The sequence below is a fragment of the Telopea speciosissima genome, chromosome 9, assembly GCF_018873765.1.
Source record: "Telopea speciosissima isolate NSW1024214 ecotype Mountain lineage chromosome 9, Tspe_v1, whole genome shotgun sequence".
In the NCBI taxonomy this organism is placed as follows: domain Eukaryota; kingdom Viridiplantae; phylum Streptophyta; class Magnoliopsida; order Proteales; family Proteaceae; genus Telopea; species Telopea speciosissima.
Window position 1 is genome coordinate 42,962,722 of NC_057924.1, and position 24,699 is coordinate 42,987,420.

Below are 24,699 nucleotides of genomic sequence, written 5' to 3' on the forward strand. Positions count from 1 at the left end.
ATATGATCGTTTATCACATAAATATATTAATTATAATTATGAAAGTAGGAAGATAAACAATTGAAAAATCCCATGTGAGAAGACAATAGTAGACTGATGGAGTGGGAAAATTCTCCCTATATATAATTTAAGGGTTGACGTAGCGCAGGTTACACCTAGACACACATGGGGTGGTATTTCCGCCATTCAGCGGTCGAGCCGATTATTTTTCCATCCCCTGTCTGAGTGCAACCTGCTCCCTCGACACTTGAGAACATTTTCCCATAATGCAATTAAATCTCTAATTAGAATTTCCAACCAATATTTGCATCCCAAGAACATTTTTTGTGACACATGTTTGACATCCCCGACCTACCATATCTATCTCAACAAAGCTTACTTCAGTATAAAATTTGTCGAGGTCACAGATAAAAGCTTACCCTGCAGTACTGAAACAGTTGCATAAACGATCCCAAAGAGCTATCATTGCACTGAGCAATTATTGCATATCATCATCATCATTATTTTCACCATCGAACTGTTGGACAAGTGTGTGTCCATCAAACCCTGTTCGGTCCGATTCAACCGGGTTCACCTTTGTATTGAACATTTATACATTTTAGTTTAATATTGTCACATGCGATATAAACTTTTTGAGCATTATGTATCCGTAAGTTATACTTAAAATGGTAGTCACGACTAGGGTTTGGGCTGGGCACCCTTATCATATGGTCATCGCATTGGGTATGCCTAGACATGTGATGTCAGGATACGAATGCGAGTGCTCACATGTTTGATGTTTGCATTGGCGAAGAATCTACTTTGTCGATTCCCTCATGTATTACTGCCAGATGTAGGAAGGGATAGACATGTGTCACCAACACCCTGTACCTGAGGGAACCCTGTCACTGCAAAGTGTGATTGCATTCTTTGGTTCATCAATGACTGAGACTCAAGCGAGTCAAAGCCGGTGTTTTGGAAATGCGGGAACACTTTGTGAGTGAAGGAGTTATCCAACACGATCACCACTGCCTGATTGGGGAACACCAAGATAGAGACTGTCTGTGCATGGTCGGATCAGAATCTGGATCCAGTACCGTTTTGGAAATGGTTTTGCAAAATTTATTTTACATAAAATGATACATTATTTATAGTTATTTCAAATAAAGTGTTTTATCGAGTTTTGCGGGACCCGATCGGATGCACAGATGCTCTTATATGGACATGTACTATGGATTGGGGTTTTGCAGTACATGTGTACATGCCCTAGATTCCATACTGATGGTGTTGATTAGTGGGGGGGTTGTATATGATAAATCGTTATCATATAGGGAGTTATTTGGAATTTGCTAATTTAATTGGCTCTTTATTTAACTAATGGATTTGGTGCTAATTGTAATTATCCATTAATAATTAAATAAAGAATCTAATTAATACTTTCCCTATTAGATTCTGCTTCTTCACCTGTGTAGCACTTTGAGTTTAAACAAAACTGCCAGACTGAGAGAGAGAGAGTCAGACTCTCACTAGGGCTCTATTAAATCTATTTAGGATTTAATTAAACCCTATTATTATAAATAGGGGACCAAAAAACGTAGAAGAGGAAGCTCTCCACGTTTTTGGAGCAGACAATCTCTCTTGCGTTTTTGGTTTCTCTCTCTCCCTCTTGTGATCTCTCTTCTTCTTCTTGCTTCTGTCACCTGTGTTTGAGAGTTAGGGTTTGTGAAACCCTAGATCTGTGCTGAGGAGTTTGAGGGCATCTGGGACTGGTGTGTAAAACCTTGGTAGCACCATTGGAGGTTCAGATCTGTTTGCTTGGAGCGCTCGCTGGAGGAAGAACCACTGTCTATTGGAGGAGCAACACTTAAGGCTCACCAGGTTAGCAGTTCTTCATTAATTCCTTCAGTTTATTGATTATTAATATTTATGGGATACGAAAGAAACTCGAATCGACCTTTTCCACTGCGCATTCGAGTTAGGGATGGATCCCCCTTGCCATGTGATGGACTAGGGATGAGTTTCTTCGTCCCTACTGTGATAATAAATTTTATGGGACACATGAGGGAAGGAGAAACCCTAATAGGGATGCACCAGGGTTCCCATGGGCGACCACGGGAAGCCCTAAAAATTAAAATGGGGCACCCATGGGACACCATGGGCTAACCCAGGGCGTGCAAAATCCTAAGAATAAATATCTTGGTCTCCCTAGGAAACCATGGTTTGATCCCTGGACCGTTGTTTGGCCAACACGAACCATCTAAAGAAATCTGCTACCAACTTAGCACTGGATTCTTTGTTAGGCTTTTGTTTCTCTGAATCCTTGTTTTCGAACAAAACCTTACAGAATTTCGCAGGGCCTATTTTCCGATAAGAACCTCGGAGGGAGTCGTATATCACTACACTTAATTCCTTAATAGAGTCTTTGCTTTTCAGCGAAAACCCAAACCAATCAAATCCTTTGAAATGGTGGATGTAGATTATGTCGTCTCTCTTCTTATAATTATTAGTGATCAATTCAATGTCGTCGTCCTCAATTCTAATCGAATGTGTAAACCAAATCCTTCTTACTCCCCGACGGATATAAGCTTCAACCTCAAAGTGCATCCCTTGTTCCAACCGTTTCCCAGATGTCAATGCAAAAACAACACACAGAATTGTTGACGACCCTTCTTCTTGATCATCATCAGCAGCAGCAACAATTGAGGAGGAGTTACTTCCCTGCTGACCACCTTGGACAACATTATCAACAAGAAGTTTTCCCTGTATATATATATAAATTATTATAAATAAAGAGGGAGGGAATTAAGGCAACTAATTAAAAGTATGTGGATTCGGTGCCTGCCCAGTGTCAATATCTTTAATTACCTCGATCTACTACTTATTGCTGCTAGCTAGTACATATATAGAAAATGATGGAGCTCCCATTTATTAAAAAAAAGTTACGTACAGTGGAGAGAAATTAATTAATTAAGATTGATAGATAAAAGTAAGGGGATTCGGTACCTGCCCATATAACTTCCTCGCTGTCTTGGTTAATTTGTAGCAACACTCCGCACTGAACTCTTGTAAAGATTCAGCTCCTTCGAAGCCGTGAATTTCCTTGAGGTTTTTAACACCCAGAAGGCTTAATTTCCTCAGTCTTTTCAGATTTGACAAATCCAGTAACTCTATTAAGTTGGGGCAAAATTCCAATTCCAACACTTCCAAGGATTCTGTTCCATCGAGGCGGCTGGGAATTTCCTCGAGGTTTATAACACACAGACTTAATTTCCTCAGTCTTTTCTGGTTTGACAAATCCGGTAATCTTACCAATGATTCGCAATTAATAAGTAATAATTCCTCCAAACATTCCAAACCTGAAAGATCTGAAATTATCTGTAGCGAAGCACACTCCTCAACTTCCAAACGAGTTAAAGTGGAGGGAAGCTCTGGGAGAGATTCAAGGTTCATGTAGCTTTTCAAATATAGCTCCTGAAGTTGACAAGGGAAACTGCTCTTGCTGATTTGGAGTGGTGGAAGCCGCCTCCTCTTGCTGTCGTCTGACGACTCATCATATGGATCACTCGTGCCTATTCTTAACACCTCTAAGCTCGAGAGCTTTTGAAAAATCATCTGGTAATTTTACAATCATAGTATATGTGATAAGGCATAAAACACCCCACCAATCAAAAGCTGCCACATAGCGGAACCGAGCTCGCCGGAAGACTGGGCCGATCCGATCTTCGACGAACCTTATTGGTTGGCCGAGCTCATCGGACACATCCAAGTCAACCAGACGCTAAGCCGAACTTGTATGGGTCGGACGAGGCCGACCCAGTGGGCCAAGCTCTTCGGCCAATCTCTGGCCACACGGCACGACAGACCAGTACCAACCCAGAGATCCCCCATCGCGGCTAAGCAGCAAGCCCGTCGACCCCACGGTCCGAGCCTACTCAGGTCGGTCTTGATTGGAGCACCATAGTGCGGCCAAGCTCACACAACTAGTGATGACCCTCAGGTCATACAAGCCGGGGCCGAGCTCCTAAGCCGAGCTCTGAGGCCGACCTCCACAGAAGCTACCATAACGTCCCACTAGGGATCACAGGGCCACGTCAGCACATCCCGGGAATCACGGGATAAGGATTGAACCACGATCCCGGCACAATACGAAATCATACTTTACATGGACTCTTACCTTAATAAGAGCCCGACCCCGAAAATAGCTCTCCACTTTGCTCTACGCTAGAGAGCCTTCCAAAAGAAGGACTCCTACCATACTAGGACTCTCCCAACCTCCTTATCTCATCCTCACTCTATAAATACCCAGGTATGGAGCACCATTCCTGATCTCACTTTTTACTACCTGTTACGCGGTTGCACTAGTGATCTAACTTTAGCATCGGAGAGTCCTAAGCCGGAGCCACACCGGCTCTCTTGTGCTCATCACTTGGTCTTTGCAGGCTCATCCATGGGCGAACCAAGCATTGGAGGTTTCCACACGCAATAGATTTGGCGCCGTCTGTGGGAACGACATTAGCAAGTCATCGTCGTTTCTACCAACTTCAAGAGCAACAATAATGGTGCACACGAGATCAGGGTAGCATGGCTCGACTTCCCATGGGGATGAGCTATAGCCCGTTGTGCAGGCGAGGCGATCACCGCCCCCTGAAGCCTTGCAGTAGGGTGCGACCGGAAGACCCCCTCGGGTAGGGGGTGCGCAGCCCATCACGGGCACTGCGGTCAATCCCATTCCCCCACCAGAGGGTGGGAATGGTGGAAGTGTGCTAGACACAGCAGCGGCTGATCGGGTACAGGTCGAGCCAAACTTGAACTGGCTGGGCCAACCAGCGCCGCCACCCTTACCAAAAAATTTGGACCCTGAAGCCCCGGTAAATAATCGGCAAATTATGAACTTGCAGCTGCAGATGCTCCACACCAACGAGATGCTGCGTACTTTCATGAACTAGATGGCCTGGGGTGGGCTGATGGGCCAACCACTGGTCGCTCCCCCTCCAGCCCCGATGCGCATAGAGAGAAACTTGCAGCAGAATGGTGGCCGACGTAGGGCCGAGCCTAGCTGGGCCGCGTCATCACACCCGTCTCATTAGAAGACTCCTCCTCCGTGCCTTAGCAGAGGCGCTCGACAGGATGAACAAGAGCATCACCGAAGCCCGGGGATAGGGCAAGAAATCGAACCAGCAGGCTCGGTAGCAAGGAGGTCGGTATTTTTCGGATGGCTCGGAGAAGACTGGTAGCCGAGGGGAGTCTGAGAGCAGGGGAACGAGCCAAGTGGGAGACGTGTTACGAGACAAGGAGAAGGATCTTGCCATAGCCCCCGGCGTCAAAGCCCGCCTCCCCGAGAAGAGCAACAGAGGAGCCCCCGTGGGTCCAATTTTTCGATGGAAAGAAGAGTAGGGAGGGATGGTGCTGACCGAGCCGACCAGAACGGCCGACCACAGCTGGACGACCGAGCATACCGACCTCGGACTAAAGAGCAAAATAGCCGACCTAGGCCGAGCGAACAAAATAATTGTACAGGGTGGATGAGCCGAGCGGCCGAGCACCTGAAATCGAGTTGGAAAGGCGGCTACGAGACTTAGCCGAGCAGGTGAAGGGATTGAAAAAATAGGCGACCCCGAATGCCTATTCTCTAGTCGGGCGACACCCTTATCCTCCTGAGATCATGACCGCGCCACTGTCGATCGGGTTCAAACCTCCTCCCTTCGATGGGTATGACGGGACGACCGACCCGACAGATCATATCAACTACTTTAATGCGATGATGACCATGTACGGGGGAACCAAGATTGTTTCTTGTTGGGCTTTCCCTGCATCCCTCAAGCGCACGACGACTTCATGGTTCTCCTGGTTGCCGCCAAACTCCATAACAAGCTTCGCTCAGCTCTGTCGAGCCTTCGTCACGTGCTTCCAGAGTAGTATGAAACACAAGAAGACGACGGTCAACTTCCTCAGCGTGAAGCAAAGGTCTGACGAGTCAATCCGAGCATTCGTCTCCCGCTTCAACAAGGAATCCTTAGACATCAAGGATTTGGATGAGGCCACGGCCCATACTGCAATGAGCAACGGGTTCGCCGACATGGACCTCATCAAGGACTTGGCCCGAAAGCCAACCAGAAACCTGGCCGAGCTCTTAGAGAGGTGTAATGAATTTACAAATATGGCCGAGGTGCTCCAAGCCCGGAAGGAAACGAAGGCCGAGCCGATAAGAAAAGATTGACGATCGATGACCGCAAGGAGGACAAGTGGCCCAAGACAGATCACCAAGCCAAGAGACCAGACTGAGCTCGAAGCCTCGATTACACCCCACTGAATACCTCGCGTAAGGAGATTTTGATGTAAATATAGGACGACGGGTACATCTGCCGACCCCGACCGATGCAAGCTGGGTCATCTAGGAATCCCAACAAGGGTTGTCAATTCCACAAGGACACTGGTTCTGACACCGAGGATTGCTATCAGCTGAAAAGAGAAATCGAAGAGCTGATAAAAATGGGGCACTTGAAGCGATATGTCAAGGGTGGCTGAGAAGAACATGGGGGTCAGCGACCTGTGATCGCGATCAAAGAAGAGTCGAGCCAAGGCCCAAAAATAGATGAGCCGAGCGAGACGAAGATAAAGCTCGAGTTGAGAAGAAAGAGGACTGATCCGGGCCGAGCAGTGACAAGGGAGCTCTCATATACACTATCCTCGGAGGGCCCGGACAAGAGTCTACTAGAAAGGCTAAGGCAAACGCGCGGTTCATCGGAGTTGCCGAGATGCCCACCAAGAAGCTCAAGCCAGCGGTGACGATCTCCTTCACCGAGGCCGACCTCGAAGGTATAAGTTTGCCTCATGACGACGCTTTAGTAGTACAGGTAGAAATCGTGAAGAGACCCATCCATCGAGTATTGGTCGATACCGGCGCATCCGTGGACCTTATGTCACTAGACGTGTACCGATAATTTGGCTTCGGCGACAAAGCGCTCAAACCGGAGGGCACCTTACTTCACGGGTTCTCGGGAGCTGCCGCTACAATCAAGGGCTCAATCGACCTACTGGTCACGATCGAACAAGCTCCATGCCAGGCGACGATCCAGGTCAAATTCATGGTAGTACGGTCGGTAGTGGCTTTCAATGCCATACTCGGCCGCCCATCATTGACCGCTCTCCAAGCCATCATCTCACCGACGCACTTAAAGATGAAGTTCCCTACCGAGAACGGTATCGACGAAGTCCGAGGTGACCAGAAGAAGGCATGGGAGTGCTATGCTACTTTTGTCAAACAAAACAAGGGCAATATCCGAGGAATGGCAATGTGCGTCAAGCACCTCCCTGAGGATCAGCGAGATGAGCTCATCGAAAGGAGAGGATGACCCATGGAAGACCTGACCCCATTCCCCCTCAACGATCAAGACCTAGCAAAGGTGGTCCAGCTCGGATCATTGGTGGACGAGGATCAAAGGAATCAGCTCGGAAGTTTCTTAAAGGCGAACGCCGATGTCTTCGCCTGGTCGACTGCCAACATGTCGGGCATACCAAGGCATATAGCTGAGCACCGACTCTACATGGATCCAAGCCAAAAGCCGATCCAGTAGAAGAGAAGGAACTTTGCCCTTAATCGACAAGCCACGATCAAAGAAGAGGTGGAGAAGCTCCGCCGATCATGGTTCATCCGAGAAGAAAAATTACCGACCAGATTGGCTAACGTCGTCATGGTCCCCAAGCCGAACGGGAAATGGAGAATGTGTGTCGACTACACCGACCTCAATAAGGCTTGTCCAAAAGATGAGTATCCGCTACCTCGGATCGACCTCTTGATCGACGCCATGGCAGGCCATGAGATGCTGAGCTTCATAGACGCATATTCCGGCTACAACCAAATCATGATGCACAAGGAGGATGAGCCATACATGGCATTCCGAACTGACCAAGAAAATTTTTGCTACAAGGTCATGCCAATCGGATTGAAAAATGCCGGAACGACATACCAGCGGCTTGTGAACTATATCTTCCACGAGTAGATCGGAAGAAACATGGAAGTCTACGTGGACGACATGTTAGTGAAGAGCTTGAAGGCCGACCACCACTTGGCCGACCTGGAAGAAGCCTTTGGCGTATTGAGGAAGAACCAAATGAAGCTGAACCCCGCCAAGTGTGCATTCGACGTGACCTCAAGAAAGTTCCTCGCAAAAATCAAGGCCATCCAAGAGATGAGCCCTTCGAGGACGATCCGAGAGGTACAAAGGCTAAACGGGCGAGTGGCGGTGTTGGCACGATTCATGTCGAGGTCGGGCGACAAGTGTCGGGCATTTTTTAAGGCCCTCAAAAACATCTGGAGCTCGAAGGACTTTGTCTGGTCGGACGAATGCCAACAAGCTTTTGAAGAACTAAAAAATACTTGGAGACCCCGCCCCTTCTCAGCCGACCCGAGCCAAAAGAGGAGCTTCAAGTTTACTTAGCCGCCACCCCGGTGGAGGTCAGCGCGGTGTTGGTTAGGGAAGAAGGCTGACCTCAGAAGCCTATATACTACATCAACCATGTTCTTGTCGACGATGAGACGATATACTCTAGGTTCGAGAAAGTAGCATTCGCTCTTGTCACAGCCGCAAGAAAGCTAAGGCCGTACTTTCAAGCTCATCCGATCGCTGTATTGACCGACAAGCCACTCAAGAAAATATTACACAAGCCCAACATTTTGGGTCGGCTGGTCACCTGGGCGGTCGAGCTGAGTGAGTACGATATAAGATATAGTCCAAGGATAGCGATAAAAGGATAAGCCCTTACCGACTTCATCACCGAGTGCACAGGGCCCGACCTCGAAGTCGGGGAAGAGAAGACAGCAGAAGAGGCTAGGGTTAAGGCCGACCCGACCTAGACCATGAATGTCGATGGCTCGAGCAACTCCAAAGGAAGCGGAGCTGGCCTGATCCTTGTGAGCCCCTAGGGGTTTCAGATTCAATATGCCCTAAAGTTCAAGTTCCCCGCCTCGAACAATGAGGCCGAGTACGAAGCCCTCCTGGTCGGACTTCGACTCAACAAGACAATGTGCGTTAAGCGGTTGAAGGTGCGAGGAGACTCCCAACTCGTGGTCAACCAGGTCAACGAAGAATATGAGGCGAAAGACGAAAGGATGATAGCTTACCTGAGCCGAGCACGTGATCTGATATCCGAACTCGAACACTTTGAGATGACCCGAATATCAAGAAAAGAGAATGCCACGGCTGACTCCCTGTCAAAGTTGGCCTAGGCCGACCTTCAATATCTGAGCTGATCAGTGTATATAGAGATCTTAGAGAAACCATCCTTGCAAGAAGAAAGCGTAAAGCACATTGAAGAGGATGGACCAACTACTTAGAGAATGACCAGCTCCCGAAGAACCAAGACGAAGCAAGAAAGGTCAAGATCTGAGCTGCCAAGTACACCATGATCAATGGAGTGCTCTACAAAAGAGCAATCTCGACACCTCTTTCTTCGATGCCTTGGACCGAAGGGAGCCGAGTACGCCTTGGCCGAAGTACATGAGGGAATATGCGGGAGTCACATGGGTGGCCGAGCTCTGGCATACAAGATACTTCGGTAAGGATTCTATTAGCCAAGAATGCAAGAAGAGGCCATGAGGTATGTGAAGACGTGCGAGAAGTGCCAGCTATTTGCACCAATTCTGAGCCGACCAGCAACAAAGATGACCTCAATGCTGAGCCCAATCCCTTTCGCTATGTGGGGGATGGATATTCTTGGAGATTTTGGCCCGGCATCGGGAAATAGGAAGTACGTGGTGGTGGCGATCGATTACTTCACTAAGTGGGTCGAAGCCGAGCCCCTGGCAACCATCACCGAGAAGAACATGGAGAAGTTCTTTCGAGATAAGGTCATCTACCGATTCGGACTACCAAAAGTGCTCATCACAGATAATGGCACATAGTTCAACAACCCGGCCTTCCGAGAGTTCTGCGAACACTTCAACATTGACTTCTGACCCATCTCAGTAGTTCATCCACAAGCAAATGGACAAGTAGAAGTGTCCAACTGAACATTACTCGTCGGCATTAAGAGAAGGTTAGATGAGGCCAAAGGAAGATGGGTGGAAGAGTTCCCAAGTGTCCTATGGGCATATAGGACGACGATAAGGACACCAACCAGGGAGAGCCCTTTTCGCCTCGCTTATGGGACCGAAGCCCTCGCTTAGGTCGAAGTTATGGTATTGTCATACCGAGTGCTCAACTTTGATGAGAAGACCTATGAAGATGGGCTGAGAGCCAACCTTGACTTCCTCGACAAAGTTTGAGAAAATGCCCTACTCCGAAAGACGGCATACCAACAGAGAACGGCAAAGTACTATGACTCAAGAGTAAAAGAGCGGCACTTCCATCAAGGGGACCTCATCCTCAGGAAACTCAGTGCATCCCAGCCAAGGCAGCAAGGAAAGTTAGCACCAAATTGGGAAGGCCCGTACATAGTCTTCAAGCAAATTCGCCCAGGGACGTATCGCTTGCAGACTCCGGGCGGTAAGAAGATACCGAGACCTTGGAACTCAAAAAATTTGAAGAAAATTTTTCAATAATTTTCTTAAGTATTCTGCTCGGCACAGCTCATGACAAGCATTTATGTATTCGGCTTCGGTCCTCGACATTCTTGATTCAATGAAATAAAGTCTTTTCTCCACTTACTTAGCGTACTTGCAACACATCGGGCGGACCAAAGATTGACCCTCATAGGTTGGCAACCAAGTCATAAGATCGGTCCTCATAGACCTGACCGACCTCAAAGACCGACCCTCATAGGTCGGCAACCAAGTAGTAAGATCGGTCTTTATAGACCTGGCCGACCTCAAAGACCGACCCTCATAGGTCGGCAACCAAGTCATAAAACCGGTCCTCATAGACCTGGCCGACCTTAAAGACCGACCCTCATAGGTCGGCAACCAAGTCTTAAGACCAGCCCACAAAGACTGGCCGACGTCTGAACCAACAAGAGCAAACTCTCCCCATGGCCAAGCTGAAGATGGTCTAAAACTAAGCTAAGGTATTACGCTCAGCCAGGAAGGCTGCTCGGCCACGCAGCCGCTTATATGATAGCCGGTCTGATCTGACCGCTTAGAACAACAAAGTAATTAACCAAGGCAAAAGTCATCCTGACCTCGGACATGGCATGGCCAAACCGACGACCTAGTAAAGCACGGTTAAAAAACAGCCAAGTCCTTAAGCTCGACTAACGGAACTAGTCGTCAGCTCGGCCACAACACCAAGTGGAACAACATACACAAGGAAAAGCAGGCTAAAATTATCGAGCTAAAATACTTGGACAAATTTTGAGAAAAAGAGATTTTCATTCAGTATAAGCCGAGTGCTCGGCATGGTTACAAGGTGGGCAGTTCGGCCCGTAAAAAAAAAAATAATAATAATTACATCTCAATCTCCTCGACAGTAGACTTGGAGGAGACCTCGACGACATCCATGGTGGTATGCTCGGCAAGAAGGTCTTGGGGCTCAGCGTCGAGGGCGAGGGGGTCGGCCTACATAGGGTCCTCAATTGGCAGAGCCTGTGTGACCTCGGCTCCCTCCTCATCTCCCAACTCCTCAGCAATAGTAGTCACATCGTCGTCACAATGTGAGAGACTGAGATTGAGATAGGCTGCCTTGATCTCGGCCAAGAGATCAGCCCGACCTGCCTCAAAACCCTCGGCATAAGGAGGCTTCTTGATCTCATGGCACACGTCAGTGTACTCCTTCAATTGGAGGTAGTCGCTGATCACCTCGTCCCAAGCCAGGGCTAGGTCCTCTTTGGCCTTCTCCCTCACCTTGTAGAGCTGAGCCTGCAGAGCCTTGACCTTCTCCTTCTGCCTGGTCACCTCGGCCCTAGAGCTCTTCACCTCACCCTCAACGGCAGTAAGCTTCTCTTGAGTCTCCCGACGCCTCTGAATGGCATCCTGAGCATCCTGGTAAGCCTTTTTACACTGGACGCCCAGGGAGTGGTTCTCGGTCAAGAGCCGCTCAAAACGAAGCATGGTCTCCACTGCCTTGGCGAAGCCCTGAAAGAAAGCATTAGAACAAAAGCTAGGTCGGGTTACACAGGTCGGATCTAATCACAAGAGCCGAACAGGAAACTTACCATATTAAAGTCCTGAAATAGGGTGGAGAGGAGCTCGGGGTCAGACAGCTCCTCGAGCTTCTCCCTGTCAGTCGGTAGCCGACCTGCATCCAACCATTCCTTGGCATGCACGACCGACGTCAATGTGGAGTCCCCTGGGAAGAGGCGCCAGGTCGGCCTCACCGGAACGTTGCTGGCCAAGGCCCCTCCCCAAGACATATCGGGAGATGTTAGGGGGTGAGGCTACGGGCGGAAGGCCACCACTCATCAGATTGACTGAGAGCTTCTGACCCTTGGTATCTCTCGGCGGGCTCCTCTCACCTTTTCGGCCCTTTCCTTTCCTTGGCGACCCCGTAGGGTCCGTACTCTTCTCAGCCTCAAGGCCGACAATGGCGTCTAGCGGGCTCGGCAACACGGCCTTGCCCTTGGGGGCCTTGGAAGACTTGCCCCGGGACTTCTTCTCGACATTTTTCTTCCTCCGGTCCACAATGGTCTCGGCCCTTAGCCGAGCTGTATCCATTGGAGGAATATGGCCGACCACTGCAAGAAAAATAAAACATCAGCAACAAACCAAAAAAGAAAAGAAGACTAAGTAAAGGGGTCAGCTCGAGCAGCAGAAACAGGCCCGGCTCAGACTCCTACCAGGGGTCATATGCCACCTTTGAAGGAACCCCTCGTCCTGAAACTGGAGGACATCGAGGGGTGGACGTTGGGGGATCAAGTCGAGCGAGGTCAGCTCATTCTCGATCAGGGGCAGTACCCTATTGACGTAGTTCAAGTTGATCTCCTTCCACTCGGCTCGGAGAGGGCTATTTGGAATGGAAGAAAAGAAAAAGCGAGGTTTCCAATGCTTATTGAAGCTCGGCGTACCGACCAACAACTTGTGGCCGCCCAGGGCCGCACTCTTCCCAGATCGACGGCTAAAATAGTACCACCCCTTCTCGGGAAACTTCTTCAAGAAAAAGAGCCAAGAGAAAAGCGCCACGCTTACACCTCGGCCCATCTCGTAAAATAGGGCGTAGAAGCCGTACACAGCCAGCCAAGAGTTCGGCACCAGCTGACCTGGGGACAGGTGGAAGTGGTCCAAGATCTGGTCTACCAAGCAGAGGACGGGGAGCCTGAATGCGTACTTGAAAGGCAGCTCGTACAAAGCCACCTCGCCGGGCTAATTAATAGGCCATCTCCCCTGGGTTAGGAGCTCGGAGCTGGATGTCATCGGGGATGGTATAGGTCGTCCTGAGATAGTTGAGGCCGACATCCATGATCGTGCTCGAAACGGTGCCAACACTCCCTTCTTCGAGCTTAGGGGCGTTAGCGGACGAGCTGACCGAACCGACCCCCACTTCTGAAGAATCGCCCTCACTTGACTCCTCATCATCGAACGAGGATGATCCAGAGCTCTCGGCTCGGTCCCCGACAATTGGTTGGGCTGTGAGGTCGGACTCCATTGGCAATGGAGGCTCGACAACCTCGGCTTGAAGAGGCTCCACTACATAGGGCTCGTTCGAAGTCGAACCCAACAAGTCTACTATGGGAGAACGAGCGGGGAGCTCTCGGCTCAGACTCGGGCCCTCTGCCTCCCCGACGAGCAACTCACCCATGTGACTACTACCAATTGACATACTGGGCGGAGAGGACTTACTAGTTGAAGAAGAGCTGAAGACTAGCTAAACATGAGCAAAGCAAAAGCCGAGCTGATCATGAACCAGACAGCATCGAGCGCTGCAGAGCTAAGAAATTCGAGCTTGCCGAGAAGTCAATAACTTGGAATAGTGAAGAATGAACAGGGAGGAGTCACCTATTTATAACTCTGGGGCTGAACTGATCCAACAGCCAAGGAGAGCTCAGCACGATTCAATGGTCCAAATCAAAGAACGATTCGAATTCCTGAGCCTGCCATAATGACTCTGCTGACGTGGCACTGACGCCCAACTATCAGACCGTACGATGTCAAATCCCCGATAAAATGAGCTCGGCTCGGCTGCAAGAGTGTTTCAGATGAGCAGACCAGGAAACTTCACTCATCAATGCGGAGTCGATCCCTGATGAGTGGGGGGCCTGTGATAAGGCATAAAACACCCCACCAATCAGAAGCTGCCATATGGCCGAACCGAGCTCGGCAGAAGACCGGGTAGATCTGATCTTCGACGAACCTTACTGCTTGGCTGAGCTCGTCGGACACATCCAAGTCAATCGGACGCTGAGCCAAACTCTTACGGGTCGGACAAGGCAGACCCAGTGGGCTGAGCTCTTCGGCCGATCTCTGGTCGCACGGCACGATAGACCAGTACCAACCCAGAGATCCCCCATCGTGGGTGAGTAGCAAGCCTGCCGACCCCATGGTCCGAGCCTACTCAGGTCGGTCTTGATTGGAGCACCATAGCTTGGCCAAGCTCACACAACTAGTGATGACCCTCAGGTCATATAGGCCGATGCCGAGCTCCTAAGTTGAGCTCTGAGGCCGACCTCCCAGGCCGAGCCCTCCTCCACAGAAGCTATCATAACATCCCACCAGGGATCACGGGGCCACATCAGCATATCCCGGGAATCATGGGATAAGGATTGAGCCACGATCCCGGCGCAATACGAAATCATACTTTACATGGACTCTTACCTTAATAAGAGCCCGACCCGGAAAATAGCTCTCCACTCCGCTCTACGCGAGAGAGCCTTCCAAAAGGACTCCTACCATACTAGGACTCTCCCAACCGCCTCATCTCATCCTCACTCTATAAATACCCAGGTATGGAGCACCATTCCTGATCTCACTTTTTACTAGCTGTTACGCAATTGCACTGGTGATCTAACTTTAGCATCGGAGAGTCCTAGGCCGGAGCCACACCGGCTCTCTTGTGCTCATCACTTGGTCTTTGCAGGCTCATCCGTGGGCGAACCAAGCATCGAAGGTTTCCACACATAACAATATGTCATATCAAAGTAAGTCAAACTTCTCATTCTACCCATTGATGTTGGTAGCCTCACTAGATTACTGCAATATGAAACATCCAGTTTCTCAAGCTTCTCTAACTGCCCTAGACCATCAGGCACTTCTTTAATACTTGTCCGACGTACCGAAAGCTAAACCAAATGTTTTAGATTACAAATGGACTCTAGGAATTTCAAAAGATTTTCACAGTCCGTCAGATCCAATCTTTGTAAACACGGAAACCATGAGAAGAAGTCGGTAGAGTCTGAGAGTTCATGAGAGCCCACGAGAATAAGAACCTTCAATTTTTTAAACTGCTGTCAAACAAAGAAATAATATAATTAAGTCTTAACAAATTTTAAAATTTTTTAATAATAATTAAACCAATTAAGTGAAATAAAAAAAATTACAATCATACTATATATACCTTTATATTATTTTCAGGTCTATCATTCCATTCTTTGTTGATCTTACTCCAAGATAAGTCAAGATGAACTCGTTCCTCATGATAAAAATTGGCTGATAGAATTTCCAAATGGGCAAACTGCCAACTGAACCATCTTAATTTAGAAGGAAGGTGCAATAAATCCCCCGTGATGATTTTCTTGTCAACTTTGAGAAATCTTAAATTGGGCATCTTCAAACAATGGTCATCTCTAGTTGTTATGATGACCCTGCTTCCTTGACCAAACCAATTTATTCCTCCAGCTAATGCATCAAGTTGTTTATAATTGTCCATGTCATCGAGAATAAGAAGAATTTTTTCTCTATAAAGTTTCTTTTCTAACAATTATGATCCTTGAGAAGAATTGCTTATGTCTTCGTCCCTGTCCAAGATATCTTTAAGAAGTCGCTTCTGCAAAGAAACTAAACCCTTATTTCCTTGTGAAGCTTCTTCTCTCACATCTATAAGAAAACTACTTCCCAGTGTAGCCATTTGTGTCACTTAAATTGTTTGAACTTATAAAACATCGGTCGTCTTTCTTCCCTATTATTACTGGGCACAAGTGGATGAACACATGACCTCCTTTATTTGTAAATTCAGGCTGATATGTTCATGAATGATGGACTATAGGCTAGGAAATAATTTAATTGAAGGTTGTTGGACTGTGAAACCTGAACTGTGTCCCAGTTTTCATATCAATTGAAGGTTCTTGGATTAATTCACCTAGATATTGGAAAAGAAAATGAAATCCTCTTTGTTTATGCAGTTTAAGGCCTTCTATTATTCTCATACTAAAGCTGGCAAGCTGATGCTGCATAGATTGCCAGGGTAGTTTTGAGCATGACCAGAGAGGCTTGGAATTTGAGAGATTTCAGAAGTTATCCAAAATATTGGGTTGCCTGCTTAGACCAACAACTTGGGACATGTGATGAAAACAACCATATTTCAGAATAGAGAAAGTTTGCACTTTTGGGGTTAGTAATAGCTCTTGAATTGATATTCTGATCTCAATTGCTAGATGAGTGACTGTTAGGTTAAAGTTGGATACTAGCATTTTATTTGCATATCAGGAAGAATTTCTCAAATGACAGGTTAAAACAATGTTCAATGAGTAGTACAAGTGGTTTTCTGTAATGCCTTCTTATTTCTTTAATTCTTATCTTCTACCTTCTCAAATACATGCTTTTCCATGATTCTGAATCTACAGCAGAACATATAATTATACTAGGCTTCTCTATTTTGGGAGGACTCTTCATCCTCCTCCTTCTCCAAAGAAAAGATAATATAACCCTTTGCATCAAAAGAAAACTTAGTATATTCATGTGTTGAGTTTAACTACTAAACTTGTTAATCAATTTATGAGCTAACCTCCCTAGGAGCTGGAAGATTCTCTATCTCATAGAGTTTTGGGCTTGGCTTCCCTGATGAACATCTCATTCCCTTGGACCAAGATTTGGAAATGATGTGGTTGATGATCTAGCCAAGAGTGGTATTTCCTAGACAATGTTGTGCTGTTGGATGTTCATGTCAATGTATTGAATTTTTTCTGGGTTTTGATTTGGTTAACATCTTTCATTTGATTTGAAATAGGGCCCATTTTATACATATTTATTTGATTTAGAGAAGAAGAAATCAGGTTTTCTTCTAGTTTTTTTTTTTTTTTAATGAAGGCAATTAACTAACTACACCACTGCTGCTGATAGCTTGACAGTAAATAATTTAATGGACTATAGGCTAGGAAATAATTTAATGGACTACTAGAGGAAGCATTTTCTAGATGGGCAACAATGAACACTACATAGGATCAATCACAGCTGAAACCAAGAAGCTTCATATATCTCCTCTGCATCCCTTGCATGTGATTTCCACTATCTATACCTCAAGCACATTTTTTTCCCATTCCAATTGCGGCGTGGGTTATTTCAAATACATGTGGGTAATCTTAATTTTTTTTATTTATAGGTTGGGATTTTATAGGTTTTTTTGGTTGTGTGTGCTACCCTGTTTAATTTGCTGGTTTATTAGTAACTACACCACTGCCCAGATAGGGCTCTCTTTTGGCATATGCGATCCATCCATATTAACATATATGTATTTTGTTTTCTTTTTGGAGTCTGATGATTTGCTTGGAATTTTTTTCATTCTCTCTTTTTTTTTGTCACCTCTTAATGTGCATACTTTTCTTATGTTGCATTCCTGATCTCGTGTTCTAGCTGTCTTGTTTTCTGACATTATGTTATGTTACTTACATAGGAGGATATGAGAACAGATTACCTTGGAAGACCTGTTGGTCCTGCTAAAGTTGAGGAAGATGCTAGTGATTTTCAGCCAGTCAGTGGAAGAGAACGGAGAGGAAGAAGATTTTGATGAATTTGAATTTTGGTTCTCAACTCTCAGTAGGATGAAAATGAATAGAGAAGAAAGTTAGAATGGGGCTCCATTCCTTTAACTATTTTGGTTTATCTTAGATAATGCCCCAGAACTAGCAATTGTTTTTCTTTTTTGATAAATAAATGCTTTAGTTGCAACGAAAAGATACTAATTGTAGTTACTTCAATGGAATCGTTGGAGAGAACAAAATGCTAAAATATTCAAGGTGCGATTCATTACATTTTCTTTTCAGTCAAAGGGTCCTAAACCTGGCTAGTTCAGGATCTTCAATTTTTGGTTTGATTGGGACAGTCTAGTTTTCTTTCTACAATTTCTTTGCTCTACTGTTGTAGCTCTCTTCAAGTCCTTTTGTCTTCATTGAGCTGTCAACCACCAAAGATAAAGCTCATGAAAAAGTAAAAAGCAGGAACCAAAGGGGTCAAATTTTGGATAGAACCACAAATTTCGAAAATTTATCTTTCCAGTATCCATCATAGATCTTTCCAATTTATGCTCAATACCAATTAATAATATAAGAGGAAGAATTTTTGTTCCCATCAAAGCTTAAGCAAAGAAGCATCATATCTCCAAGCTTTTACAAAGGTTCCACAATAGAAGCTAAACCATAACGTGACAGATACAGCAAATAACTTGGGTTTTTTTTCCCCTCCAACTTCTTGGAATTTTATCATTTCTGCCCCAACTTCCAAGTATTGACTTATGATGCTTGTCCTTTGATAAATTGGAAGCCAACAAACATAAAACATAAATACATTTCAAGCATCCTAAAAAACCACTTGCATAGTAATAGTATCCTTATCCTTCCAAACTGGCATAGTAATAGTATCCTCCCCAACAATAGTCCTTCAAGATTAAGATGAACAAACTAGAAATATTCTCATCGACCAAACTCACATGCACCAATAGTCCTTCAAGATTAAGATGAACAACCTAATCATCTGATTTCCAGACATAGGCCAACATACCACCATGAAAGCTTGAGCAAGAACATTGAAATTAAGAAAAATAAAAAAGCACAGAGAAACTACCTTGGATAAACTATACTGCTTCCCTTAGTACAAGCATGGCCTTGCCTTGATATTAAGTAACATAACTCTTTTACTACTTCAAACTCCCGGAATGAGCAAAAGAGTGAAGAACATACTAGAAATAGAAAACCCAAGAAAGAGAAGTCAAAGGAACACCTTTTTTTTTCTATAAGTTTGGATTTTCAAACAAGCTAGACAAAAAAGGAACTCAATCCTCACATATCAACCATTTATAAAAGTTTTTACAAGATGAAGTACATATAACAGTTCTTCAATTGACTGAATTGGTCTGCCCATATTAAGAATTATGAAACCAGAAAATAAGCTTCAAGCCCCTTGGAGTACTCTTCTTCATAGGACGCTTGTAATAATTCTCCCTAAGAACCATGTCATCCACATAAGACCAAGTAGGCCATCTTGTAGTGATCTCTGCCCACAAGAACCTCTTTGAGTATGGGTTCGCAAGACTTTCAGGGAATTCCTCAACAGTTTCACAGAGCAATCCCTACAAACAAACAAAATAAAACCACAGTTAATATGATAAGAACAAATTCTCCAAGACTCCACATTTAATAGACACTTTATTACCGTGTGTTGTTTTTATATGAGGTGTCTATCAGTGTAAATTTTTTTGGTTAGATGGGGGTTATATGGGGAAAGAGAGAGAGAGAGAGAGGGCAAAGGTGGCTTTAATGCAGGGAACTTGGACTGGTCCTAGCTCTTATGGATCCCAATCAAATGGAATGAGAAATGGTGTTCAGAACCCAAAATAAAACTCAAGTTGTTAAAGAGATATCTTCATGAATATTATTGCACTGGGTTCAGCTCATATAGATCCTCCCCTGTACATTACTAAAATTCTAACAAGGGAGCACCATCATGAGGAAATAGTGAGGAAGTGTAGTTTGTAACCACTGAGCAGAGACAGCCGGGTTCAGATCTGTGTTTATAGTTCTTGACAATTTGATCCATCATCTTCAATTACTATAATGTTAGGTATTGAAAATAATCCAGAGCTGATAAATCATAAAGAAAGAAAGATTAGGCAGTCCATATAAGTAGCTTGCCTAAAGCATCCAGACCCTTTTCTTGCTCTTGTACAGCCTCGTGAATCTGGCATTTTCTAAGGACGTTTCTAAATGCATGGACATGGAAGCAGTTAGCAATAACAAGTCAAACTGAAATTGCTATTGATGATGATGCCAAAATAGACAAGTTTCCAAATCTATTATGTGCTTTTTCACAATGACATAAAGACCTCCAAACTAGAGAATTGTTGTCCCACTTTAAATCAATTTTCCTTCTTAACTTGATAAAAGATAAACTTTGTCTTAAAGGTTTAACATTTCTATCTAGTTTACGTTCTATCTTCTACCAAATCGACACAAAAATTTGACATGAACCAGAAAAAACCAGAAATTGATGGAAAGTTTTGAATCTAAAAGAGACTGAAAATAGAGAAAGAGATAAACTGCATTCAGGTATGGCAAGAAACAATCAACAATCAAATCAGAAGCTAGAATCAAGGATGGAAGCAAATCTGAAACTGTAATTTCAGGTAAAACACTATAGCCATCGGGTTTAGAAACTAACAAATCTAACCTGAACCTTGCTTGAATGATAGAAAGGGATACATAAAAGAGAAAGAAAAAAAATTAAAAACAGAACAGGAATCCACCAAAGCCTCACTTAGAATCCACCAGGTCTTCACTTCTGATTCCACAGAAGTACCACTCAGATCCACTAAATAATCACTGATTGATTTAGTTCCAAAACGACCCCATGACAACAAAAAAAAAAAAAAAACACAAACAAAGAGGCACTGTAAAGGTAACAGAGATCGAAGGACAGGAGTCATGGGGATACCTGGAGTATGGAGAGGAGTCGCTGTAGCCACCGCCGCCGCTGCCTTGGAGGAGAGGAGTCGCCGGAGAGGAGATAGGGTTTGGTCTGCAAAATAAACGCAAAATCAGAACAAATTTGGGTTTGGGCTAGGGAAAATCATGATTCTTTGACTGAAATAGTCCCATACCTGAAGTTGCAGGGGCAATAGCTTCGTTTGTGCGAGGAAGAAGAAGAATGATTCGAATCTGGAGCTATGGCAGAGAGTGAGTTAGGGATTTAAAAAGAAATAGGATTGTGATGGTGCTCCGTCGACGTGAGGTTGCCGTGCCGGCGTGAGGTTGCAGATTACAGTGACGGAAACCACCTCCACCGTCGTCTGGTCAGGTCGTCGTGAGAGAGGAGAGGCGGGAGAGAGGGAGAGAGAGAATGGAGGGAAAAATCGCAATGTGTGAAATGAAAGTGAAATCGTTCAATTTAATTTGGACCGTGAGATTTCATTATGCCACTTCTCCTCATCTTAGGTGTGCACTTGAGGCGGGAGAGAGGGAGAGAGAGAATGGAGGGAAAAATCGCAATGTGTGAAATGAAAGTGAAATCGTTCAATTTAATTTGGACCGTGAGATTTCATCATGCCACTTCTCCTCATCTTAGGTGTGCACTTGAAGTGTAATTGACGAAAGTGTAATTGACGAAAGTGTAATTGAGACGATAAAAATCCGTTTTTTGTTTCAAACTGATGAGATTTCTTACTTAAAATGTAATAAACAGATGCAAATTTATGACATTTGGAAAGGAGAATGAAGTCCAAACAGAAGATCGAGTTGTCATTTGCTGAACTCTTAATGGCTGTATTTGATTAGTACATTTTGTTTCATTGGTGGATTTTCAGTCACCATCTCATACATTTCTAATTTTCATTTGAAAACTTAAACAGTTAAGGAGATCAAAGATTGTCATTTTTAGAAGAAATCCCCAAGTCGGTTTCTTTTAATTGTCATTTCTTGAGTAAAAGGTGTAAAACTGTCAGTTAATTCCTGGAAAGGACGAACATTTCATTGGGTAATTTACACATACCACCCTTGAGGTTTGACGAAAATATAATTTTACTCTTCGGTTTTGGATAATTCTGTGTACCCCCTGAGGTTTACAAATTTTAACAAATACACCCATTCCGTCAATTCATGACTAACAGTGTTAAAATCAAGAGGTAAAATGACAAAAATACCCCTTCAAGAAAAGAAAAAAAACCTGCAACCCATCTTCCCCAAATTGTTAATTAGACCCTATCCAATTCCAGTCTAACTTTGACCAAGGGCAGGTTTATGGGATATGTTTTTTTTTGGGGGGGAAGTACTATCACTACCCTACATTTAGCTTATATTTACTAAAAGTATACTATCTTAAATTTCTTTTCTAAAACTACCCTGCTTTTAAACTTTTACATTTCCTTCTACCCTTATATTTTTAAGTACCCAAATTGCCCTTCCTTTTCACCTAGTAACCTGCAAATCGATCTTGGTCCAATTCTAGGTTCTGATCCTAAATTGGCACACTTATACTAATCTAGTTAGTGTGGTTTCTAGGTAAAGGCCGGCTAATCACAAAACATATATATATTCCCACATCAGACCACATTTAAGTCATTAGTTTTATCTGGGTTAAAAGAAAATAAACTACCTAAAAAGGATACCGATCAACCACTTGCTAATGGGAAGAAAAATAAAAATATAAAAACTAAAAGTGAGTGATGAACAACTCAAGAAAAGTCATTCTTTGACAATTTATAGGTTATATATTAATAAGGGAGAGAGTTCTTCATGATCCATAATGGCAATTGGGTGAGGAATCTCCTACGCCACACCAACAGTTGCACGGGGAACATCATCGATCATCTATATAGGGGTGGGGCCCATATGGTTAGAAAAGGGAAGATAAACAATTGAAAAATCCCATGTGAGAAGACAATACTAGACTGGTGGAGTGGGAAAATTCTCCCTATATATAATTTAAGGGTTGACGTACCACAGGTTGCGCCTAGACACACATGGGGTGGTATTTCCACCCGCCCACTGAATGTCATTTTGCCATCCCCCATTTTTCTGGGTGCAGCCTACGCCCTCAACACTAGAGAACATTTTCCCATAATGCAATTAAATCTCTAATTAGAATTTTCAACCAATAAATACATCCCAAGAACATTTTTTGTGACACATGTTTGACACCCCCGACCTACCATATCTATCTTAACAAAGCTTACTTCAGTATAAAATTTGTAGAGGTCACAGATGAAAGCTTACCCTGTAGTACTGAAGCAGTTGCATAAACGATCCCAAAGAACTATCACTGCACCCAACAATTATTGCATTATTCATCATCATCATCATCATCATTATTGTCACTATTGAACCATCTGAAGAAATCTGCTACCAACTTAGCACTGGATTCTTTGTTAGGCATTCGTTTCTCTGAATCCTTGTTTTCGAACAAAACCTTACAGAATTTCACAAGGACTTTGCTCGGATGATAAGCTCGGGGGGAGTGGCATATCACTACACTTAATTCCTCAATAGAATCTTTGCTTTCCAGCGGAAACCCAAACCAAGTAAAGCCTTTGAAATGGTGGATGTAGATTATGTCATCTCTCTTCTTATAATTATTAGTGATCAATTCAATGTCGTCGTCCTCAATTCTAATTGAATGTCCAAACCGAATCCTTCTTACTCCCCGACGGATATAAGCTTCAACCAGAAAGTGCATCCCTTGTTCCAACCGTCTCCGAGATGTCAATGCAAAAACAACACACAGAATTGGTGACGACCCGTCTTCTTGATCATCATCAGCAGCAGCAGCAGCAACAATTGAGGAGCAGTTACTTCCCTGCTGACCACCTTGGACAACATTATCAACAACAACTCTTCCCTGTATATAAATTATTATAAATTATAAATTATATATAAAGAGGGAGGGAATTAAGGCAACTAATTAAAAGTAGTCCATCCAGTGTCAATATATAGAAAAGGAAGGAGCTCCCATTTATTAAAAAAAGTTAGGTACAGTAGAGAGAAATTAATTAATTAATTGATTAAGATTGATAGATAAATGTAAGTGGATTCGGTACCTGCCCATATAACTTCCTCCCTGTCTCAGTTAATTTGTTGCAACCCTCTGCACTGAACTCTTGTAAAGATTCAGCTCCTTCTAAGCCGTGAATTTCCTCCTCGAGGTTTATATCATCCATAAGACTTAATATCCTCAGTCTTTTCAGATTAGACAAATCCGGTAACTCTATTAATTTGGGACAAAATTCCACTTCCAACACTTCCAAGGATTTTGTTCCATCAAGGCTGGGAATTTCCTCTAAATTTTCACAACTTCTAATCCACAATTTCCTCAATTTTTTAAGGTTTGACAAATCCGGTAATCTTACCAATGATTTGCAATGAATAAGAAATAATTCCTTCAAACATTCCAAGCCTGAAAGATCTGAAATTATCTGCAGCGAAATACAACTGTTAACTTCCAGACGAGTTAAAGTGGAGGGAAGCCCTGAGAGAGATTCAACAAGGTTCATGTAGTTTTCCTGAAGTTGTTGACAAGGAAAACTGCTCTTGCTGATTTGGAGTAGTTGAAGTTTCCTCCTCTTGCCGATTCTTAACACCTCTAAGCTCGAGAGCTTTGAAAAATCATCTGGTAATTTTACAATCATAGTATCTTTCATGTCAAAGTAAGTCAAACTCCTCATTCTACACATTGAGGTTGGTAGCCTCACCAGATTACTGCAATCTGAAACATCTAATTTCTCAAGCTTCTCTAACTGCCCTACACCATCAGGTAGTTCTTTAATATTTGTCCTACTTACTGAAAGTTGAACCAAATGTTTTAGATTACCAATGGCCGTAGGCAACTTGTTGAAAGTTGAACCAAATGTTTTAGATTACCAATGGCCGTAGGCAACTTGTTGATTGACGTACAATCAGTGAGAATGAGACTTTTGAGAGAAGCCAGCTGGCAAATACTAT

The 24,699-nt window shown here is 44.4% G+C and overlaps 2 long non-coding RNA genes across 2 annotated transcripts in view; both read right to left on the reverse strand.

Moving 5' to 3' along the window:
- Nucleotides 1–24,611, reverse strand: part of LOC122639362 — a 35,078-nt gene extending 10,467 nt beyond the window's left edge. The window contains exon 1 of the long non-coding RNA XR_006329504.1: nt 24,339–24,611. This is a non-coding gene — a long non-coding RNA (uncharacterized LOC122639362). The remainder of the gene's footprint in view (nt 1–24,338) is intronic.
- On the reverse strand, nt 1,576–18,744 carry LOC122639363. Its single transcript, XR_006329505.1, has 3 exons — nt 18,670–18,744; nt 9,422–9,427; nt 1,576–1,586 (listed from the first exon to the last, which is right to left on the reverse strand). It is a non-coding gene; the product is annotated as an uncharacterized LOC122639363 (long non-coding RNA).
- Nucleotides 24,612–24,699: the final 88 nt, after the last annotated feature.